This window comes from Echinops telfairi, unplaced genomic scaffold (assembly GCF_000313985.2).
Source record: "Echinops telfairi isolate 266 unplaced genomic scaffold, ASM31398v2 ScPeMD7_31;HRSCAF=116, whole genome shotgun sequence".
Lineage (NCBI taxonomy): Eukaryota > Metazoa > Chordata > Mammalia > Afrosoricida > Tenrecidae > Echinops > Echinops telfairi.
In genome coordinates this window covers 45,012,844-45,024,922 of record NW_022103928.1, presented here as the reverse complement: position 1 = coordinate 45,024,922, position 12,079 = coordinate 45,012,844, and positions in this window count along the sequence as shown.

Here is a 12,079-nt window from a genome sequence, read left to right as displayed (position 1 = left end):
CGCGTGTATGCGTGTGTGCGGGGGTGGGGTGGGGGTGTCGCTCGCAGGGAGCGTCTGCAAAGAGCGCGGAGCTGCGCGCGAAGGAGGGACGGGCGCCGAGGCCCTCCGCCCGAGGCCCTCCGCCCTCCGCCCACGGACTGGACCGCTCACGCTCGCTCCGGCTCTGGCTCTGGGCGGGCTTTGTCAGCGGCATCCGGACAGACCCAGCTTAGAGGTGTCGCCGCATCCCCCCCGCACATCGACCCAGCCATCAGACTAGCAGACGACCGTGTGAACGCAGGCACGCACGCGCGTGCACACACACACACACACACACACACACACACACACACACACGACCTTCCGCCGGCCCGACCTAGGACCAGGGTCTGGCTGCGGTCAGCTGCGTCCCGAGCTGCGCGAACTTCGGAGGACCGACCCACCCCGGGCAGCGGAGCGCAGACCCGTTCATCTTAGCCGGGTCTGAAGGGGAACAGCCGCCCGTGGCTGATTTTCCGAGCCCGGCAGGCGCCTGTCCCCAAGGACAGACACCAGCTAGCACTCTGCTTGGCACCAGGAGCCGGGTCACCCACGAAACACGTGCTGGCAGCATCAACCAAAACAACAACGGTGGCTGGAGCAAAGCCCCTCTGGATGCCAAGCAGAGTGGACACACGGAAAATCGAGCCTCGCCGTGCAGGGGCGCTACATGGAACAGATAGCAGTTGCTAAAACTTGTCCACGGGGGCATTTGACTTTACCTTTTTGTCTCGGATCTGTCTACTCTAACCTCATGTGCCATTTTCTCCCCTTACCGCACGAGACGTGCCAGTCATCACATGACTCGTGTCCATCTGGTCCTGCCCTGTCCCAATGAATCAAAATGGGCCTCAGACGGAGCCTAACTTTGTAAGTGTGTCATGCATGCTCTTTGAGGGAAGCGTCCTCTTCGTCCACTGTCACTGTAAAGACACAGCATCAAAGGACGGAATGGGAGTGCCTACGTTCCAGAGTACTATTTCTACATGAACAACATGACTTCCAGCAGGATGGCGGCCTAGGCATACGTGCAGGAGAGCCGGAAACAGACACAGGTGCTCATCCCGATCCCTGAGCTTCAGAGGAAAGGTGAAAGAAGGGGACTGGAACGGACTCAGAGAAGAAGCTGAACAAAAGCAGATGAAGTGGGCGACATGTCAGTTGACCTGACACACAGTGGCCATTTTGAAATTTTGCAAATAGCTCTCCATTTGGGCCAGCAACCCAGGCCACACAAGTGCCCACATCTGTGGTTTGCTCCTCCCCTTGCTTCCCACACCTTCCTGGTGACCAGAAATGTGGCCAGCCCCTGCCCTCACCTACCTGGCAGCCGGTGACAACCCCCCTGTTCCATCAGAGGTCAAAGGCATCCCTCAATTCAGGTGAAATATTCAAGTTAATTTTTTGCCACTTGTGGACTTGTTTTCTTTTTCCTCACAGTCAAACTGGCTTTGGTGGTCTGTCCCACAGTCAGCCCATGGCCTTGTTTTCACTGATGATATTGAGCTTCTCTGTGACCTGTTCCCACAGATGTAGTCAGGTTGGGTTTTAGGTCTTTCAGCTGGTGAGGTCGATGAGTCTAGTCAATGCTTTTTTATTTGGGGGCATGCTTTTGTTGTTGAAAAAAGGCATTCGCAACGAGGAAGTAGTTGGTTTCGCAAAATTCTATTGAGCAACTTCCAACTGCATTTCTATTACCAAGGTCATATTTTCTACAGTCTGATCCATCCTTTTTGTTTCCGTGGCCAGGAATTATCGAGGCATCTTGAAGGCATGTTTGATCAATTTCAGATCAATTTCAGACTGAAGAAGTTTGCAGAATCCCTCAGTTTCCTCATCACTCGCTTGAGCGGTTGGTGTGTACATTGGAGTACTAGTATTCACGGGACTCTCCGGTAGATGTAAAGATCTCATTCTACTACAGGCAGTACTTCAAGATAGATTTTGAAATATTAACTTTGATGAATACCATTCCATCCCTCTTTAGAAAAAGTTGAACTTTTTATTATGAAGTTTTAGGTGAAAGTTTACAGAGGTTACAGATGATAGTTTTACATCAAATGATTCATACACATTCTGATTCAATTTACCTATTGTAATCCTCTCAAGGAACCATCACTCACCCCACTTCCTCCTTCCTCTTTGCGTTTCCTGTTACTGCTCTTCTTTTCCTAACCCCTGAGCTTTGTCCTTGGGTAAATGCTGCCCTTTTTCTTTTAAGTGTTTGAGTGTGATAACTGCGAGGTGAGTTCAGTTCCAGATGTGAAGAGTAAGGGCCATAGTCTTGGGGGTGGGATGGGGTGGGCGGTCCCCTCAGTCTCTATCTGATCTCTTTTATGATTTTGAGTTCTGCCTCACATTTTTCTTTCACTCTATCAACGATCTCTAAGGTGTTCCTTTTCAGAGCAATTGTATTGGGAGCCAGGCCCGTCTAATCATTACTTCTGTAGAGGCTGATGTTTGCGCGGTCCATTAGTCTGTTGGACTCATTGTTTCTATGTATCTTTCTATTACCATCACTTCTGTGCTTGGGATGGGAAGAGACCGATCATTGCATTTTAAATGGCCACATAACAGTTTCTAAGACCTCAGTGGCTGCTCACCAAATTAGGATGTAGAACGCAAATTAAGATGTAGTACACTTCTTTTTGTGAACTGTGTTATGCCAGTTGACCTTAGTATCTGTGTTAGTCCGGGTAGACTAGAGGAACAAATCCAAGGAGACTCCTATGTGTATAAAACAAGGGCTTTATATACAAAAGCAATTGAATATTGAGAAAACCTCCCAGTCCAGTCCAGATCAGGTCCATAATTCCGATATTAACCTATATGTCCTATACCAAACTATACATTCTTCTTCAGACTCACGGAACACATACAATGACGCCAAATGCAGGAAGATCACAGGCTAGTGGGTGGGAAGTCTTGTGGCTCCAGTGGCATTGTAAGCATCTGGGGGCTGGCAGGGGTCTCCATATGGCTTCTCTGGTTTGAGAGCGCTGGCTGTATCAGTAATGTCTCGCAGGGAGTGAGCCTGTGTCCCGCTTCCAGCAAACTATTTATCTCCTTAGTGCCTCCAAATGAGGTCATTAAGCTGCGACTTGATTGACAGGCTAAACTCCACCTCTTCACTCTTAAGTCTCAAACGGACAACAGATTATGTAACTACTGCACTGTCCTCTGAGACTATGACTCTAACCTCCCAGTTCCAGTGACTCATTCCCTCCAGGTGTCTAAGAAGTTTTCATAATGTTGTCCCTTCTATGCCCCACACATTCATGAGAATATTTGCAGCAAGCATAAGTACAAAAATATCCTCTGTCCAACCTATTTATATGTATTCATGGGCATACTCCTATTCTCCCTCTCATTCAACAACCTAGTCTCCATCTCTAACCTATTCAGCCTGCATGTCAATTGGAGCATCTACTTGTAGATCCCCAATGCTGCAGGACTATTATATTTGCAAACCTGCAAGTGGTTTCCCTTGCTTCCATTAATTTTTCCTAACCTCCCTCTTATTGTGTTTTCCCTCACTCTTCACCAAAGTTAACTCTTGTTTCTAGCCTGTGACTTCTCCTCTACCCTCCCTTTTCTGGTATCCATCAAAGGATGCTTCTTTTAGCATGAAAACTTTTTCTTGACTTTTGATAACACTAGCCTTATGCAATATTTGTGCTCTTGGGATGGACTGATTTCACTCAGAATAATATCCTCCAGGTTCACCGATGATGTCAGGTGTTGCCCAGATTAATCATTATTCTTTAAAGTTGTGTTCCATTGGGTGGGATATGCTAAATTATTTCCCCACTCATCCACTGTGTTTGTTTTTATCTTTTTTTTTGCTATTGTGAATAGTGCTGTAAGCAACATGGATGTGTATGTATATCTATTCATGTTGTGGCATATATATATATATATATATATATATATATATATATACCAAGTTGTGGGATTGCTCCATCATGTATGCTATTTCCAGTCTCAATGGTTTTAGAAAGTGCCATACCACTTTCCACAGTGGTTGCACCATTTTACTGTCCCACCAGCATTGTGAAAGGTTCCAATCTCCTCCTACCCTCACCAGTATTTGTTTTGAATTTTCTACTAATGCTGGGGGAAAGTTGTGCATTGTTATTTTGATTTGCATCTCTCAAATGGCTAAGGATCAGGGGCATTTCTCCATATGTTTGTTGGCCACCTGTATGTGTCAATTGGTGAATGCCTGTTCATGTCACCTGCCCATTTAAAAATTGGATTCTTCAGCATTTTCTTGTTAAGGTGTTGAAGTTTAGGGTTACCCTGTAACGTTCAAAGTCTCTTCTTCTGGTGTGAAAACCATTTTTCTTGATTTAAAAAATGATAGTGGTTTTATACAGTATGTTTCTTTATGAGATTGACTAACTGCTGAGCACACTGTTGTGGTTAGGTGTTATGGGTCATTCCAACCCATGTGACCCTGGGTGCAGCAGAAGGAAACACTGCCCGGTCCTGTATCGTCCTCACAATGGTCCTTATGTTTGAGCCCATGGAGGCAGCCACTGTGTCCATCCATCTTGTCCAAGGTCTTCCTCTTTTTTCCTGCCTCTCGACTTTACCAAGCATGATGTTCTCCAGGAACTGGTCCCTCTCAAAGTCTTTGCCTGTAAGGAGCATTCTGGCCGTACTTCTTCCAAGATGGATTTGTTTGTTCTTTTGGCAGGTCATGATCCTTTCGATATTCTTCAGCAGCACCGTAATTCAAACGCATCAATTGTTCTGTGGTCTTCCTTGTCAATGTCCAACTTTCACGCAAATATGAGCCAATTGAAAACACCATGACTTGGATCGGGTGCATGTTAATCCTCAGTGCAACATCCTAGCTTTTCAACACTTAAAGAGGTCGTGGACAGCAAATTTACCCAATGCAATGCATCATTTGCTCTCATGACTGCTGTTCTCACAAGCATTGATTGTGGATCCAAGCAAGATGCAATCCTTGACAACTTCGACCTTTTCTCCATTTATCACGATGTCCAAACTTGTGCAGGTTGTGAGGTGTTTGATAGTTCCATTTTTTTTAAGGAAGGCATAGTATTCCATTGTGTGTACGGACCAGAGCGATCTATCCATTCCTCCTTCAGTTGTTGTCATCGTTTTGCTAATGTAGATAGTGTGCAGTAAATATAGTTTTGCGCATGTCTGCTCATGCTTTGTTCTTTATTTCTTTGGGGCATATACTGAGTAGAGAAATTGCTGGGTCATAGAGCATTTCTATTTCTATGTATTTAAAGAAGCGCCATCCTGTTTTCCATAGTGGCCGTACAATTCTGCAATTCCACCAGCAGCGTATGAGGGTGTCAGTCTTTCCATAGCCTCTCCAGCATTTGCTCTTTCTATTTTAAAAGATTAGTGTCAGTGTCAGTGGAAGGTGGATCTCATCATTGTTTATATTTTTATTTCTATTATAGCTAATGATCAAGAGCATTTTTTTCATCAGATTTTTGCCCATCTGGTAAGATATGACAAAATAATAATAATTTATAAATTATCAAGGGTTCATGAGGGAGGGGTAGCGGGGAGGGAGGGGAAAAATGAGGAGCTGATATCAAGGGCTCAAGTAGAAAGAAAATGTTTTGAGAATGATGCTGGCAACAAATGTACAAATGTGCTCAACACAATGGATGAATGGATGGATTGTGATGAGTTGTACGAGCCCCCAATAAAATGATTTAAATTAAAAGATTTTGCCCATCTGGATGTCATCTTTGGTGAACTGTCTATTCATATTTTCTGTCCATTTAAAAAATTGGATTGTGTTTTTCTTATTAAGGTGTCACCGTTTTCTATAAACTTCAGAGAGGATCCCTTTATCTGATATATCATTGCCAGCCCCCTCCTCCCAATTTGCGTGTTCCTTTTACTTGCTTGATGAAGTCTTTGGCGTATATAAATGTCATATTTTTAGGGGGTCTCAATTCTCTATTTTGTCTTCTGTGGTGTGGGTGTTTTTATTGTTTGGTAGTGTGTTAATGTCTTGGATAATGGTCCATAAGCTTGTCCCTATTTGTTCATTGATCATCTCTATAGTTCTGGGGTTTATATTTAAGTTTTTAATCCATCTTGAGTTCTTAATTTGTCTGTGTGAATTAGGCAAAGAGATACATTTCAGATAATACATTTTGTATTCAACAACGTAACCTGCTTATCAAACCTTCCAGTAGCCTGCCCTTTTGATTTCTCGTCTCCCTCTTGTAGAATACCATCTTCTCCTTCACCCAAATTAATCTGTCGACTCACTAGTCTACTACTTCACACCTCCCACTCCAATCATCAAAGTGTTTATTGTTGTTGTTGTTTTGGGTATGAAAACCTTTGCCTCCGTTTTTTCCTTTCTAACGGTGATCTCCTACAATATTGGTCCTCTTCTGGTTGACTAAGTTCACTCAGTACAATGGTCTCACTCATAGCAATGTCCATGCCATGAGGTCCGTCCTCTGTGTCCGGTCTCCCACGGACGGGCATTTAGGTTGTTTTCATCTTCTCGCTGTTGTGGACAGTGCTGTGACGAACGCGAGTTTTCCTGGATCTGTTCATGCTCGGTTCTTACTTCCTTAGGGCATATGCTCAGCAAGAGTATTCCTGGGTCACATGGCGTTTCTATTGCCAGTTATTTGAGGTAATATCGTATTGCTTTCCAGTTTTGCACATTTTTACAGTCCCACCAGCAGTATAAGAGGGTTCCAATATCTCTACACCCTCTCCCGCACTTGTTGCTTCTTGGTTTTTTGAACTTTGATATCAAGGGTGCTATCTCATGACTGTTTTATGTCTCTTGGATGGCTTATGTTCACTAGCATTTCTTCATGTTTGTTGGCCATTCAATGCCTTCTTTGGTCAACTGTTAATGTCTTGCGCCCAGTTGTAATTTGGATCATTCATCTTTTTCTTGGCGAGGTATTGCAGTTTTCTATAGATATTTCAAGATTAGTGTCTTGTCTAATGTGTCCTAGCCGAACTTTTTCCCCCCCAGTCAGTGAGTTTCTCTTTCTATTGATGAAGTCTTTTGGTGCACACAGTGTCTTATTTTAAGAAAGTCACTGTAATATACTTCGTCTTCTGCTGTATAGTGTCTCGGTATGTTCTGTAATGCATTTATGTCCTGTGCTAGGGTCTGAAACTTCTCCCTATTTTCTCATTAATGATCATTATAGCTCTAGGATTTACATTTAGGACTATAATTAATCTTAAATTCATTTTTGTATATGGGTTGAAGCATGAATCCTGTTTAATTCTTCTGTAGATGGGGTTCCAATTTTGCCACCACCATTTATTAAAGAAGGGACCCTGGTTTTGTAGTGGTTACTCATTCTACTGCAATCCACTAGGTGAGCAGTTCGAAACCACCAGCTGCCCCCAGGGAGAGGGACAAGGCTTTCTACTCCCATTAACAGTTAGTCTCAGAAAATAAGAGGCGGTTTTACCTTGTCCTATAGGGTTGCTATGAGTCAGCATGAATTCCATAGCAGTGTTTTTTTTTTTTCTTTTTAAATAATTTTACTGGGGGCTCATACAATTCTTATCACAATCCATCCATCCATCCATTGTGTCAAGCACATTTGTACACCTGTTGCCATCATCATACTCAAAACATTTGCTTTCTACTTGAGCCCTTAATATCAGCCCATTGTCCCCCTCCCTCCCTCATGAACCCTTCATAATTCATAAATTATTATTATTTTGTCATAGTTACACTGTCTGACATCTCCCTTCACTCACTTTTCTGTTGTCCATCCCCCAGGGAGGAAGTTATATGTAAATCTTTGTAATCGGTTCCCCCTTTCAACCCCACCCTCCCTCCACCCTCCAGGTATCGCCCCTCTCACCACTAGTCCTGAAGAGGTCATCTGTCCTGGATTCCCTGTGCTTCAGTTCCTATCTGTACCAATGTACATCCTCCAGTCTAGCCAGATTTGTAAGGTAGAATTGGGATCATGATAGTGGGGGGGAGGAAGCATTTAAGAGGTAGAGGAAAGTTATATGTTTCGTCGTTGCTACCCTGCACCCTGACTGGCTCTTCTTCTCCCCGCAACCCTTCAGTAAGGGGGTGTCCGGTTGCCTACAGATGGGCTTTGGGTCTCCACTCTGCACTCACCCTCAATTACAATGATGTGATTTTTTGTTCTTTGATGCCTGATACCTGATCCCTTTGACACCTCATGGTCACACAGGCTGGTGTGCTTCTTCCATGTGGGCTTTGTTGCTTCTGAGCTAGATGGCGGCTTGTTTATCTTCAAGCCTTTAAGACCCCAGATGCTATATCTTTTGATAACCAGGCACCATCAGCTTTCTTCACCACATTTGCTTTTGCACACATTTGTCTTCAGCGATCGTGTTGGGAAGGTGTGCATCATGGAATACCAATTTAATAGAACAGCGTGTTCTTGCATTGAGTAAGTACTCGCGTGGAGGTCCAATGTCCATCTGCTGTCTTCATACTAAACTTATAAATATATACACATACATCTATTTCCCCACCATCTTAATAAATATATTTATATATGTACATGCCTGTAGTTAGACCTCTATAAATGCCCTTTGTCTTAGTTCTTTCCTGTATTTCCCATTACTTTCATCTTGTCTCACTATCATGCTCAGCCTTCATTTGGGTTTCAGTAATTTCTCTAGCAGAGTTTTTAAAAAAAAAATTATTTAAGAGTTTATCTCTTCCCTAACTAATGTAATGTATTCCAGCCTTTGGTGATGGTCTTGTTGTCTGCGGGTGGATGGATTTCTTTCTGGATTCTCTATTCTGTTCCATTGGTCTGATTACCTATTGGACCAGTAGTAGACTGTTTTGACTATTTGGGCTTTGTAATAGGTTTTGAGGTTGGGAAATGAGAGGCCTCCTACTGTGTTGTTCTTCTTCAATAGTACTGTGCAGACACTGGATCTTTTTCCTCTCCATATAAGGTTGATAAGTAGCTTTTCTGTTTCTAAAGAATGATGCTGGGATCTGGATTGATCTAGCATCATATCTAGAAATTGCTTTGGGCAATATTGTTAAGTCTTCCTATCCATGAGCATGGAGCATTCTTCCATTTATGTAGATCTCTTAGTTTCTTGGAGTAGTGTTTTGTAATTATCTCTACACCTTTTTGTTTCTCTGTTTGGCTTTATTACTTACATATTGTATCTTTGTGTGGCTATTGGAAATGGTATTGTCTTGATTTTCTTTTCAGAGCTTTCTCCTGTAATATACAGGACTCTAACTGCTATTTATTGATTTTGTACCCTGCCATGCTGCCAAACCTTTCAATTATTTCCAACCTTTTTCTTGTTAAGTCTTTGGGATTCTATGTATAGAATCATATAATTTGCAAAAAGATAGTTTTGTGTTTTCTTTGCCAAGTTGGATGGTTTTAATTTTTTTGTTGTCTGATAGCTTTGGTTAGGACTTCTGGTACAGTGTTGAATAGAGTGGTGATAAAGGGAATCCTTGTTAATGATATTGTTCTACAAATTTCACATTCAATTGGGTCACCTTTCTTTGGAAGGGGTACAAATATGGATCTCTTTCAGTCAATCAGCTGTCACCAATTTCTTGGCATAGACAAGTAAGTGCTTCAGCTTGTGAAACATTTCGGTTGGTATTCAATCAATTCCTGGAGCTTTGCTTATGGCTAATGCTTTCAGTGCAGCTTTGACTTCTTCCTTCAGTACCATTGGTTCTTGCTCATGTGCCACCTCTTGAAATGGTTGACTGCCGACGAGTTCTCTTTGGCACGGTGACTCTGTATTCTTTTCATCTTCTTTTGAGACTTCCTGCATCATTCAATACTTTGCCCATAGAATCTTTCAAGATTGCAACTCGAGGCTTGATTTTCCTCCAGTTCTTTCTGTTTAAGATATGCTGAACATGTTCTTCCTTTTCGGCTTTCTAACTCTAAGTCTTTGTATACTTCAGTATAATATTTAACTGTCTTTCCTAAGTTGCTCTTGAAATTTTTTATTTAGCTCTTAGACTTAATCGTTTCTTCAATTTACCTTAGTTACTATAAGATCAAGAGCAAGTTTCAGAGTCTTCTCTGACACACACGCTGGTCTTTTCTTTCTTTCCTGTCTTTTTAATGACTTTTGCTTTCTTCATGTATGATGTCCTTGATGTCATCCCTCAGTTCATCAAGTCTATCATTAGTGTCTAATGCAGTAAATCTGTTCTTGAGGTGTTCTCAACATTCATGTGGGATAGACTCAGGGTTGTCGTTTGGTTCTCATGGGCTTGTTTTAATTTTCATCAGTTTCAACTCGAACTTATATGTGAGCCATTGATGGCCTGCTTCAAACTTAGCCCCCTGAACTGGTTTTAATAGCTGATATCAAGCTTCTCCATTTCTCTTCCCAAAGATGCAGTCAACTTGATTTCTGTGCATTCCACCTGGAGAAATACACCTGTATAGTAGCCTTGTGTATGGTTTTAAAAGATACCTTTGATGAACAAGTCATTAGTCTTAGAAAATTCTGTCATTCAATCACTGGTTTTGTTTCTATCATCAATGCCCTTATTTTCCAACCACTTTTTCTTTCTCTTTGTGTCCAACTTTTGCATTCCAATAGCCATGCATTATTCCAATACATCATAATCAGTGTATCTCAATGGCATGTTTGATCAATTTTGGACTGAAGACATTGGTAGAATTCCTCACCATCTTCATTGCTAGCTTTGGTGGTTGGTGCTTAAGTTTGAATAATCGTATTAATTGGATTTCCTTGACTGTGGATAGATATAATCCTATCACAGTCAGCATTGTACTTTAAGATATATCTTGAAATATCTTTATGATGAATGCAACGCCTTCCTCTTCATTGTTGCATTCCCAGCATAGTAATCTATGTAATTTTCTGATTCAAAATGGCCAATACCAGTCCATTTCAGCTCACTAACAGGCAGGACATGAATCTTTATGTGTTGCATTTCATTTTTTATGACTCCCAATTTTCCTAGATTCATATTTTGTATACTTCAAGTTACAATGATTAGATTTTTGCAGCTGTGTCTTCTCATTTCGAGTTGTGCCCCATTAGAGGTCCCAGAGCTGAATTCCCACAGGCTTTATTCCACCCACATCATTATGGTTGACTCTTACTTTGAGAGTCACATTTTGAGGGTATCTGCCCCTAGGGGCTCATCTTCTGGCACTATCTCCGACATTGCTCTGTTTCCTTTCATGACGTTTCCAGTATCTGACAATGTTTTGATTCTATCCATAGCTTTTCCATGGCTAATTCCTCAGAAGCGGATAGCCTATTCCTTCTTTGTAGACTGTTCTTAGTTTGTCAGCTTTTGCAGAAACCTGTTGACTTTGGATGATCCTGCAGGCATTTGAAACATAGGTGAGACAGCTTCCAGCATCACAGCAACCCACAAGCCACCGAAGAATGACAAACTGAAAGACAAGGAATGCAGGATGTTCCTAGGAGTGAAATAGATGGGAAGCCTGCTAAAATATTACTAACCAAATCGCCAGAATAGTCATGAACCTTCAATCATTTCTACAGTTTACAGACACACACCCCGTGAGTGAAGGTTGAAGTTAGGTCCCTTTGAGGAGTGAACCTACCACACCACCAAAGGTTCAGACGGTTCATCTTCCTCCAGTCTTTCTCAAAGGCATCATTGGCTCTAAATTGACACTCATTCCAGGAGATCCGAATGTTTTGAAAGCCCAATAGTCAAAATGGAAACATATGTAGGTCAAGCCTCGCCCCCCCTTTTGTGTGATGTTTAACACACACAGGAGAAAACATACATAACACAGTCGTACAGCCCATGTCATCAGAACCGTGACAGTCTCCATAAACATGTCACATGTATGTGGCCCTTTCTTCTTCCTTTTCTCTCATTTTCCCTCCTTCCTTCCTTGTCACTCCCTGTTTCCCTGGCCCTTGAAGTCCACTTCTTTTGGTGTGAAAGCCATTTTTTCTTATATCTGTTTTCTTTCTAAAAATAATATATATATATTCCTTTATGACAATAGTGTAATGAAGTATTTGTCTTTATGAGATGACTAACTTTGCTGAG